Source organism: Neoarius graeffei, chromosome 1 (genome assembly GCF_027579695.1).
Source record: "Neoarius graeffei isolate fNeoGra1 chromosome 1, fNeoGra1.pri, whole genome shotgun sequence".
NCBI classification, from domain to species: domain Eukaryota; kingdom Metazoa; phylum Chordata; class Actinopteri; order Siluriformes; family Ariidae; genus Neoarius; species Neoarius graeffei.
In genome coordinates this window covers 23,032,088-23,044,292 of record NC_083569.1, presented here as the reverse complement: position 1 = coordinate 23,044,292, position 12,205 = coordinate 23,032,088, and the positions used below count along the sequence as shown (strand labels likewise).

General features: G+C 42.4%; 1 non-coding gene across 1 annotated transcript; it reads right to left on the bottom strand.

Moving 5' to 3' along the window:
* Positions 1-3,789: 3,789 nt before the first annotated feature.
* Positions 3,790-3,862, bottom strand: trnar-acg (transfer RNA arginine (anticodon ACG)). Its single transcript has one exon. It is a non-coding gene; the product is annotated as a tRNA-Arg (tRNA).
* Between the last annotated feature and the right edge of the window lie 8,343 nt (positions 3,863-12,205).

The window sequence follows — 12,205 nt, the reverse complement described above, 5'->3', positions numbered from 1 at the left end:
AGGCACTAATCATGGCAGCACAAGAACAGGCCATAAGCACAAGAGCCATAGAGGCCAGGATCTACCAGAGTAGATCAGACCCAAGATGCAGACTGTGCAAAGAAACCCCTGAAACAGTCCAGTACATAGTAGCAGGGTGTAAGATGCTAGCTGGATCAGCGTACATGGAGAGGCACAACCAAGTGGCTTGGATAGTATACAGGAACATCTGCAACCAGTATGGAATAGAAGTACCCAAGTCCCAATGGGCCATACCACAGAAAGTGGCTGAGAACAACAGGGCCAAGGTTCTGTGGGACTTCAGCTTCCAGACTGACAAACAGATCCTGGCTAACCAACCGGACATAGTGGTGGTGGACAAAGAGCAGAAGAGGGTGGTGGTGATAGATGTGGCGATCCCAGCTGATGCCAACATCAGGAAGAAGGAACATGAGAAACTTGAGAAGTATCAAGGGTTGAAAGAGCAGCTGGAACGGATGTGGAAGGTCAAGAGTTGCGTGGTCCCCGTGGTAGTGGGGGCACTTGGGGCAGTAACCCCCAAACTGGGAGAGTGGCTCCAGCAAATCCCAGGAACAACATCTGAAGCCTCAGTCCAGAAGAGCGCAGTCCTAGGAACATCGAAGATACTGCGCAGAACCCTCAAACTCCCAGGCCTCTGGTAGAGGACCCGAGCTTGAGGATGACATGGATACCACCCCCCCGCCGGGGGTGAGAAGGATATATATATATATATATATATATATATATATATATATATAAAATTTCCCCTTTTTACTAATTGATATGCTAATTTTCCCCACATGAGTGGCGAGGGGCCCCTTCCCCTTTTCTTGAAAAAAAAAAACCTGATGAGTCTAGGTTTAACTTCCAGATCGGATGTCAGAACAAATGTAGTAAAGCAACTAGGATGTTTTTCTTGGGATCATCCCCTTGTTTGCATCTTTCCCTTTCCTGTTTGAAAGATGCATTTAACTATTAAGTGTATAGTGGTCAGAGTTTGGTTGGATACAGGGAAAGGTGTCAAATGTAAAAAAAAAAACCAGCATCGTGAAACAGCCGGGAAAGGGTTTATCCCTTGTAATTGTCAATATAACTAATGGGGTATTGGGTATAAATAATCTTCCCATAGATTAAAATCACTATATGGGCGTGCTTTTACTACCTTAAACATGAATAGTCAGTCAAAACAATAGTTGACCTACTTTCCGAACTTAGGATTTTTCAGAAAATATGCAAAAACAGTACCATATACAAATGCTTAGTTTATATGGAAAGAGTTGGATAATCAAAGTTTTTATTGGCTTAAAAGTTTGATAAAAGGTGTCTGTTGATAGGGTTAAAGGCTCATTCCAGTCATCATGTGCCCACATGGCCAACTAATGGCCTGAATTAGGACATACCAAATGGTAATTTTGTCCCGAAGCCATATTTGGGGCCCTCCTGTACCCCCACCAAAGCTCTGAGTGCCCTGAAACTCTCTAAGTACACAGTAGAGTTCCCAAATATGATGATAAATCAGTTGAAACGCCATCAACATAAAAACTTTCCAAGATATAGACCCCCAAAATGTAAAAAAAAATTATTGTCATTAAAAAATCCACTTTTAAGGGGTTAATATCTATAAAGTTAGTAAACCTATGCTATTTTTAGGTGCAGAATCTGATAGACAGGGCCAGAATACATAGATATAGCAATTTACAGGTCTATATCCCCCTTAGAACAAAAAATATGGGCCTCCAAAAATGCTTGCAAATTAAGTGTGCAATTCCCGGACCCCAAAAGTGGGCGTGGCACCCAAACTTTGAAGGGCCATAACTCAAAAAACGTTCGAGCTAGGAAGCTAAAATTTTGGATTCTTTCATTTGACATCACAAGGCACTAAGAAAATAAAAATAAGGCAAATTGAAGAGGTGTCACTGGGGAGGTTTTGGGCATTTGTGTGAATTGACATGGAATGACCCCCTAGCATTTTTTGTTTTGATGTTTCAATGTTAAGGGTGGCACAGTGGTTATCACTGTCTCCTCACAGCAAGAAGGTCCTGGGTTTGAACCCAGCGGCTGACAGGGGCCTTTCTGTGTGGAGGTTGCATGATCTCCCTGTGTCTGTGTGGGTTTCCTCCGGGTCCTCTGGTTTCTCCCACAGTTCAAAGAAATGTGGTTAGGTATATAGGAGCCATGGCCTGAGGTTGGGCTGAGGTGCCCCTGAGCAAGACACCTTACCCCCAACTAGCCTGGCAAGCCAGACTAAAATGTGAATATTTAGTCTGGTCTTGGTCGTAGACATTTCCGAAGGGTGTGGGTAGGAACAACCCGTTGTCTTTTAAACTGTCTCTGTGCGTATAGGCCAACGCTCTGACCAATCAGCGCAACTGTGACGTAGTCAGAGCGACAGAAAGCAGTGGGGGAGTAGCCTGGCAAGCCAGACTAAATGTGACAGCGAAACGTCCTTCTTGAAAAGGAATGAGCGGAGAGCCTCTTCCTGCTCATGTTTCAATGAAAACTCCAAGCCTAATTCTTCTAAAACTGATTCCAAAGCGGAGTCAAACGAACGCTGTTCAATAGCCGTAGCCAACTTTCCTGTTGTGCTTTCTCCAGCGTCGCGCAGCCTTGTCGTCACTCCTGCAAAAGCCCGCCCAAAGAATCCAAACAAAAACCTTGCGTTGTGATTGGCGGGCACGATTTGATGCCCGGGGTGTGTTGTTGATATGGTCCGAGGCTAGACCCACTCGTAGGTAAAAATATTTTTGGCCGCTAGGCAGGTGGGTCTAGTTTACTAGGCTAACCCCCAACTGCTCCTTGAGTGCTGTAGCATAGCTGGCCACTGCTGTGGGTATGTGTGTGTTCTCAATGCTCACTTGTGTGTGTCCACTGCTTCAGACGGGTTAAATGCACAGGAGAAATGTTACTGTGTGCTTCAGTCTGTACTTGAGTGTACATGTAACAAATAATGGCTTATTCTTCTTAAATCTACTTGGCTCGATAACACATGTTCAGTACTGACACAGATACTAATAAACAATCCTGTTGTCATCGCAGTGTGATTCTTGTTGTCTACAAAGATCTCTTTTCTCCGTGAATAAAAACAAAAGCATGTCACATAAAATGATCAGTGATCAGGTTTATTTTACACCCAAATGCTTGACACTCGGCATCTTTAGGGTTGTTTACAACAATTTAGAAGCAATGTGTCCACGAGCTCCACTAGCCTCAGTCTGGAGCACTGTTTGGAGTGAAACCATCTGACCGCCATCTTACCACTCACATTGTGGAGCAGCATGGTCATTTAGGCTACTGGAAGCTACACAAAACTTTTTCTGTATTTATAGGCTCTGAAAGAGATTCTCTCACAACATGAGCAAAATGTGCGCTGTTCAATTAATACTGTATCTTCAGCTACTATTAACACATCATATCCATCTTCTGTCAAATACTGCCTGGAAACACAATAAATTCTCTCAACAACCACTCTCTTCTCCTTTCGGCATTTCGTCCAAGTGTGCTATAGCCAAAACAGCTGGAGCATCTGTGTCTACTGTTGTACAAAAAGCAGTTCCCGGGGAGCAGTCAGGGGTTAGGTACCTTGCTCAAGGGCACTTCAGCCCAAGGCCACCCCACATTAGCCAAACTGCATGTCTTTGGACTGTGGGGGAAACCAGAGCACCTCGAGGAAACCCACACAGACATGGGGAGAACATGCTCCACACAGAAAGGCCCCCACCAGCCACTGAACTCAAAACCTTCCTGCTGTGAGGCAACAGTGCGAACCACTACACAACCCTTTAAAATTTCCGAGCCAGCCAGGAGTTGAACCTAGAATCTTCTGATCCGTAGTCAGACGCGTTATCCATTGCACCACTGGCCCTATAACTTTGCAGCCTATTTGAGCACATCACAGGCAGAAAGCCAGAGATTTTATGATGTAATTTTCATGAGACTAGCACTTTAAGAACGATGCAGCCAGCATTCCTTTATTTTTTTTTCTAACAGGTGAACAATTTAAGGTCAACCCTGGGCTTATCCAGGATTTCAACCTTGGACCTCTCACAAGCGAAGCGAAACTCATACTGTACCAGACAAACCCAGACGACCCACACAAAAGTGCTTATGTGCTACTGGAATTTCATTATATCTTTCAAAGATTTGACTTTTCATGTCTGCAGGATCCTGTTCAACATTTGAGATGGTTGCATGAGATGTGTGGAGGAAAGCAGGTTCATGTTACTTTTGCTTTCTTCAGAAAGTCTCTATGGCTAACCTGACCAAAGTGCCAGGCTCATTGGTATGGCAGTTAGAGCACATACTCAACTGTAGTGACAGGCACTCCATCACACCTTACACATGCTATTTGTCTTGTGATACGCCAAACCCATACGCAAGGTATTTTGAAGAAAGGTTTAACCACAGCCTACCCAAAGTTAAAATCAACATTTTGTGATTTGATGTATCCAATGCCTCCAATAAGGCTGACTTCCAGTTTGATGACAACATGTGAAAATACTCTATTTTTGAGTGATTCAAGCAACTCAAGATACATTTTATAGTTGATTAAAGTAAAGTTACTTTCAAAATGACGCACAGTTAGATTAATTGTGGTGTAAGTGGTTAGCACAGTTGCCTCATAGCAAGAAGGTTCTGGGTTTGCGGCTGGTGGGGGCCCTTCTGTGTGGATTTTGCATGTTCTGTATGGGTTCTCTGGCTTCCCCCACAGTTCAAAGACATGCACTTAGTTTAATATGGGATGGCTATGGGCTGAGGTGCCCTTGAGCAAGGCACCTAACTCCCAACTGCTCCCTGGGTGCTGTTAGCATGGCTGCCCACTGCTCTGTGTGTGTGCTCATTGCTCAGGTTTGTGTTCACTGCTTCGGATGGGTTAACTGCAGAGAGGAATTTCACAAGTGTGTGATGAATAAAGTTGTTCTTCTTAATTCAAAGAAGAGCACTGATTTTTAAGAGATTCATAAGTGCTTCTCCTTGAGGCAGTCTTATCTGTGTATTTGAATTTTGTGTCTCCTGTGAGCACTGCAACGTTTCTCTGGCTGTTACCCTAATTGTAGCACATTTAGTGTAGTTTGAATGTAAGTGCTTACAAGTTGCATCTGGATAAGTGTCGAGGTGGATATGAATACATATTATTAATAGTAGATCATTACACGCGCTTTGCACAAGCCTATCCCACAACATCAAAATCTGCCAAGACTGTTGCTGATTAAATATTTAATGATTATGCACTGAAGTTTGGATTCCCTCTGAGAATTCACCATGACCAGGGAAGTGAATTTGAGAATCAGTTGTTTGCACAGCTGAAGAAAAACTGTGGAGTGATGGGCTCTCGAACCACGCCTTATCACCCCCAAGGCAATGGGCAAGTGGAACGGCTAAACAGAACACTGCTACAAATGCTGAGGACGCTCACAGACAAACAAAAGTCAGATTGGAGAGAGTCACTGCCCAAGCTCATCTATGCATATAACAGCACCAGGAGTGAAGTCACAGGTTTTTCACCTTTTTACCTCCCGTTTGGCAGGTCACCAAGACTACCTGTTGACTTGTTATTTGGTTTTACCACTGAGACTGGGACTGTTGATCATAAAGAGTACATGAAAAAGTGGAAACAACAGATGCAAGAGGCTTATGAGATCACAACAGCAAATGCAAAAAAATGTGCTGAGAGGAGCAAGAGGAATCATGATCACAAAGTCAAGAGCTCTGTGTTGCATGAGGGCGACCGTGTTCTTATTAGGAATATGACACCCAGAGAGGGGACAGAAAAGCTCAGGAATCACTGGGAAGATTGCATCCACAAAGTAGTCCATCAGGTGGGAAAAGACATGCCCATATATGAAGTGATACCTGAGCAAGGCAAAGCAAGAGGACGTAGGATTCTGCACCGTAACCTCCTGTTGCCATGTGACCATCTACCCCTAGAAATCCAGCTGAAACCAGCTAGACAAAGACAAACCATGGCTCAGACTCGTCAAGACAAAGAACAAACAGACCCAGAGACAGACGGTGATAGTGATAATGACGACTATGTGTACCATCCAGTCAGACATCAGCCTGTGTCACAGCCCCAAGTCCACACAGACAGAGAGGATACTGATGAAGGTGTCACACAGTTCGTGCAGGATGTTGAGCCTGAGCATCAGGACATGCACCAGCTGGAGCAGGACACAAGAGATGCAGTGTCAGAAGAGGACATGTCCCTTCAAGAGGAGATTGCACTGGAAGAGAGAATACCAGCAGCACGATCACCTGTTCAAAGTGAAGATCACAGAGGGAATGAGCCACAGTACCAGTGACCAGTGAGAGAGAGACGACCCCCGAGAGTTTTCACATATGACCAGCTGGGCCATCGGATTTCCAGAGCACATGATGCACTACTATCCTCCAGTGCCACGCAAGCCACAAGTACATGGACTGTTCCAGTACAGCATTGGAATTATCAGTCTGCTGTTGCACGGGGCTACTGAATGAAGAACATGCACTTACACATACACACTTCATGCACATCATACACTCCTTGATGGATTCTCTCACAAACTGAGTGTTGATGGACTCACACTTCATACACACATACACTCGAGGAAGGACTGTTGGGCCCTGAGTAGGGTTGCCACCTGTGTCTGACAAAAATCCTGGACATTTCGACCATCCAATCGACCTTTTTGCTTGTAAGCAACGGCGCCCTTCGCACATCTAACCCAAGACAAAAATCGCCCTTCTATGCTGAAATTGTATTGCTCTAATTAGTAAAAATGACGCTTTTGCTAGTTATTTGTTTAGTTAATTGCTTTACATAATATAGCAGGTCTTCATTATTTTGGTTTATTTCCAACAGTTTTTGGTTGTGGACACCTGGGGGCAGTAGTGGGCACAGGTAAAAGGGGAATACATACTGTAATTAAATTCTGTTTGTTTGCTTATGTGGAATAAAAATAAATAATCTAATTTTTCATTGTATCTAAGAATACCTGAATGTAACAATGTAAGGTGTAGTGTCAAACAGCTTACCTGATTGCTTAGAGTGTGGTGTGTGCTTTGCTTGTGCTTGCCTGTGCCTCTGCTGCTCTTGGCTAAACAAATACATAGGAGGACATGTAACTGATATAACTGGGCACATACAGGAGTATGTACTACACTACACTATTTCATTTAATTCACCAAAACCTTACCTAATCTTCCATTTATATTTGGTGTTTTTCTTTGCTGCTGCTATGAGTCCTGGCTGATTTTCAATGAATGTCTTGAACTCAGTACAGGACAACTGAAAGTTTAGCCTGACTTGAAGCTCAGCCTTCACCATTGCAACAGAGAGTCTGTTTCTTTTATCAGTCCAAGCATACTCCATTGCCCCTTTTCCACCAAAGCAGTTCCAGGGCTGGTTCAGGGCCAGTGCTTAGTTTGGAACCGGGTTTTCTGTTTCCACTGACAAAGAACTGGCTCTGGGGCCAGAAAAACCGGTTCCAGGCTAGCACCAACTCTGCTGGGCCAGAGGAAAGAACCGCTTACGTCAGCGGGGGGGCGGAGTTGTTAAGACCAACAACAATAAAAAAGACCACGAAAGATCGCCATTTTTAGGCGAAGAGAAGCAGCAGCTCTACAAACGCGAAGTCATCCATTATTATTATTATTGTTGTTGTTGTTGCTGCTGCTTCTTCCGTGTTGTTTTTGCTTTGATATTCGCGCCAAGGTTTATGCAAACGTAGCGCCGTAACTGACGTATACAGCGACGTAAGTGACGTATACAGCGACGTAATGATGTATTCAGCGACGTAATGACATGGCTCCGCTTAGCACGGCGAGCTTGGAAAAGCAAACTGGTTCTCAGCTGGCTCGCAAGTTGAAATACACATTTTGCCCATTATGTACAAAAAACCGGGACATTCAGTGTCCCGGATTTTTATTATTTTTTTTTCCGGGACAGACCATGAAAATCCGGGACAGACCATGAAAATCCGGGACAATCAGGAAAAACCGGGACAGGTGGCAACACTAGGAGTGTTGATGCAAGTACAAACATATCATACATTCATGGATGGACCGTTTCACAAAGTGATTGTTGACATATATGTACATACGTATTAGATATTCATGAATGGACTGATGGACAAGCAGCATATTGATACACATGTGCCACACACTCCTGGACTGCGAGTAAGCCAAGTGATTGTATACACTGCTGAATGATTGGTCTGATGACATATGGGTAAATGCTCTAAATACTACTTGACTACATTACTTACCTGTTGGATGAGATGTCGGGGACGACATCTGTGTTGTAGGGGAGTGTGTCATGGTTACAAAGTTTGTGACTGACAAATACTGAGTAGATTGATAAAAAGGTTTAGGGTTAAGCAGGAGCTTATGACTAAACATAATTCATGGCAAGATAAGATTTAAAAAAACAATGCACTGGTAATGCATGTTGTTCATACTGTGATAATGTAATTCATTAAGAACAGTGATAAAAAAGAATAATAATTCATTATTTTCATGTGTTCAGAGTTGAAAAGGTTAAAATGATGAGTGATTACCTACTCTGCGTTCAACTGCTTTTGTCTTGCGGGTACAGAAAACAAAAGAGACAGTGATAGCAGCTAAGGATAAAAGTAGTTAATTTCGTATCATTTTTTATTTACTCCCTTTTACTTATCTTTCATCAAGATGCATTTGCAAATGTTAATTTTGAGAACTCAATTGTGTTTATATTTCCTGTGAAAAAGTCTGTGGCGGATGTGTAGCACAGCGATCGATTGGTGATGTCTGTATATATGGCTTCCGTGTTCTGAGAAGAGAAGCTGGAGCGCAGAAGAAAAATAAATACACAGTGAAGGCTAATGTCGTGCTCGTGTTTTTTTTTTTTTTTACTTTTATATTTTCATAACCTTACCCGGCAATGAGGGCGTAACACATGCAGCATATAGAGAGGTGAATGGAAGGAGGGAAACCAGAGTGATAAGTTGTATTTTGTGGGGAGAACCTGCAGACGTGCTTTTACACAGAAAATAAGAATCTCCTCACTGATGGTGGCATTACTATGGTGTGTGACACAGAGTGGTCCGCACAGGGCAGAGTCTGCCTTGATGTTGCCATGATTAATGGTTTCTGTATTCACATGATTCTAATAACTATAAACACACACACACTACCGTTCAAAAGTTTGGGGTCACCCAAACAATTTTGTGTTTTCCATGAAAAGTCACACTTTTATTTACCACCATAAGTTGTAAAATGAATAGAAAATATAGTCAAGGCATTTTTCTGGCCATTTTGAGCATTTAATCGACCCCACAAATGTGATGCTCCACAAACTCAATCTGCTCAAAGGAAGGTCAGTTTTATAGCTTCTCTAAAGAGCTAAACTGTTTTCAGCTGTGCTAACATGATTGTACAAGGGTTTTCTAATCATCCATTAGCCTTCTGAGGCAATGAGCAAACACATTGTACCATTAGAACACTGGAGTGAGAGTTGCTGGAAATGGGCCTCTATACACCTATGGAGATATTGCACCAAAAACCAGACATTTGCAGCTAGAATAGTCATTTACCACATTAGCAATGTATAGAGTGTATTTCTGATTAGTTTAAAGTGATCTTCATTGAAAAGAACAGTGCTTTTCTTTCACAAATAAGGAAATTTCAAAGTGACCCCAAACTTTTGAACGGTAGTGTAGATACACGAATTTTTTCATCGTAATAAGTGCTTTATTCAGATCAGGGTCACAGTGGATCTGGAGCCAATTATGGGAACACTGGGTGAGAGTCAGGCATATACCAAATACCTACATCATACTATAGTTTCATGACAAGAAAAGGGATTGTAAGACAACATAGTTCCTGTGGAAGAAAGAATAATGTTTGAAATAAATTTAGTTTAAATTCAATTTTGTGGTTTTTGTTGGGAATTCTGAAAAGAAGTTTCAGAAGCCAGCCTCAGTGAAATACATTTCTCTATGCTCTCTCTCTCTTGTACACCTGCCTACATGCAAACCCCCACTTCCCAGAATTCACAGCAGCTTTCAAATATGGCCACAACAGACTCCAACACCCACCCTGCACATCACTGCTCACAGTCTGCTGATTCTGGTTTGGACTTTGCATTTTGACGTTACCTCTGATGTTCTGTTTGTGCCTCGCTTGACCTTTGCCTGTTTTTTGATACTGTGTTTTGCATCATGATTTGGATCTGATTAACAGTGTGCGCTTTATAAACACCCCATTCTGCTTTTACAGCTGTCTATTGCATGTCAATCTCTCTCTCTCACTCTCTCTTTCACTAATTTCATGTCATACTGGAAAAAGGCATTCAACATTTTCATAGAAGAGAAAAATAAATAAGTTTTAGCTTCTTTTACTTTCTTGATCTAGGATATTTCAGCGTGTTTAAACAAGCTTTCATTATTGTACTCCAAACTCAGTAGTTGTTTAACAGGAAATGTGATGGTCTTCTTTTTTTTAATCAAATCTCTTCTAGTAAACAACTGACCCCCCCAAGATTATAATATACCATTGGTAAGAATGATGTTTCGGTCTAATTTAGAAATAAACTTCAGCAGATTAATACACAAATGGTTTATCTACAAAAGCAAACTGACATCATAGACTGAGGGTTGAGCCTGCAGAGGTAAACATGTACAGAGCTCCATCATGTGAGAAAAGCACGGCTCTGCTCCAGTCATGTGTAGTGCTTTTTGTACAGTGTAGTTGGGTTTCCTGTCACTGTGGGCCTCAGAGCACAGTAGTACAGTGCAGAGTCTGTCACTGCAGCAGAGGAGATGAGCAGATCCACTTTCTTACTCGTTTTATCAAGTTTGATGGACACTCGTGGATGAGGTGGTTGAGCCTTTGTGACATGTCCACTGCTTTCGTCAATTAACAGCAGAAACTCTGGTCTTGATCCAGGTTTTTGTTGGTACCAGTGGAGACTCGTAACTGATCCAGTATATGTGCAGGACAGTGTGATGTTGCTGCCTTCAGTTCCAGATATAGTGGTTTGTTCTGGTTTAATGCTGTTGTCAGCAGCTTCTGCTATAAATACATTAACATAATATCATAACCATTTATTATTAATAAACTATTATTAAAAACATTGTTCTTTTTGTTTGTTAAATAATTAAACATTTCGTGTATAATGTATCTGACTTACCAATGTCAGCATGAGTGAGGAAAAGCAAGAAGAGTAACATTGTTGTTATGAGTGTTTAGTTCAGACCTCTAGTTTTAGAAATAAATGCCAGTGTTGTGTATTTGAGATTGTCTCTGATGTCACCACATGTAGCTCCACCCACTCATATTTACTCATATTCACCACGACTCTGCTTCAGCTTATAATACACAAGCCTTTATTTGCTTGTCTGCGACTTTAATCAATTATGACTTTATGTTGCTATGAACTACAGCACAAATATTACAACTTTGAAAAATCCCCAACTTTGCCATGAGACATATTCTATACTCAGATACAAATTGACTGTGAAACGGGCTGTAGGATTGGTTCTGGACTAACGGCCTTTAGGAGCCGCTCTAGAACATCGGCCTCAGATGGACTAGCCCCGTCTCAAAAATTTGTATGGGGGTTCTCCTTCTCTAGGGACTCATAAATGAACCAGAGCATGACCAGAAAATCATGTGAGTTCCGAAGGCACGGGTGCTCTCATCGCATGAGGGACTCGGCCCATCGGTGTGCTCATCCAGTCAGACAGTTAATCACGCATGTTACCCAGACAGGTTCTGGAGGCTTGAGTTCTTCAAGGTCTGCATAATAGGTGCCACACTGTATGGTGAAGCCACACAGGTGATACTCTCCATCGTAGGGTGTTGAGTGTATACGCCGTTACACTGCCAGAAAAACGAAGCTAGAGGCTGAGATACAAAATTCCAGAAGTGGTGTGGCATGGTGTACTGGAACCCTTCTGCTGCATTCATGGTTTGATGAAGTATTCTGTCAGGGAGCGGTGGGAGATGGATGCAAGTGCAGAAGTATTTTTGAAAAATACATAAATTATGTATTTTTACATATTTATTAAAAACAGCGTGACAATCAGGTGTAAACACACAGGCAAAAAATCCAAATCGACAGGCAATCTCTAGAATGGGAAACAAGCAAAAGGTTGGGTGAGGTGTGAACAGACTATCACAGGCAAAGAGAACAATGGAAACTAGGAACAGGCATAGGAATCAGAAAACCAGGAAATCTAGCACGGGG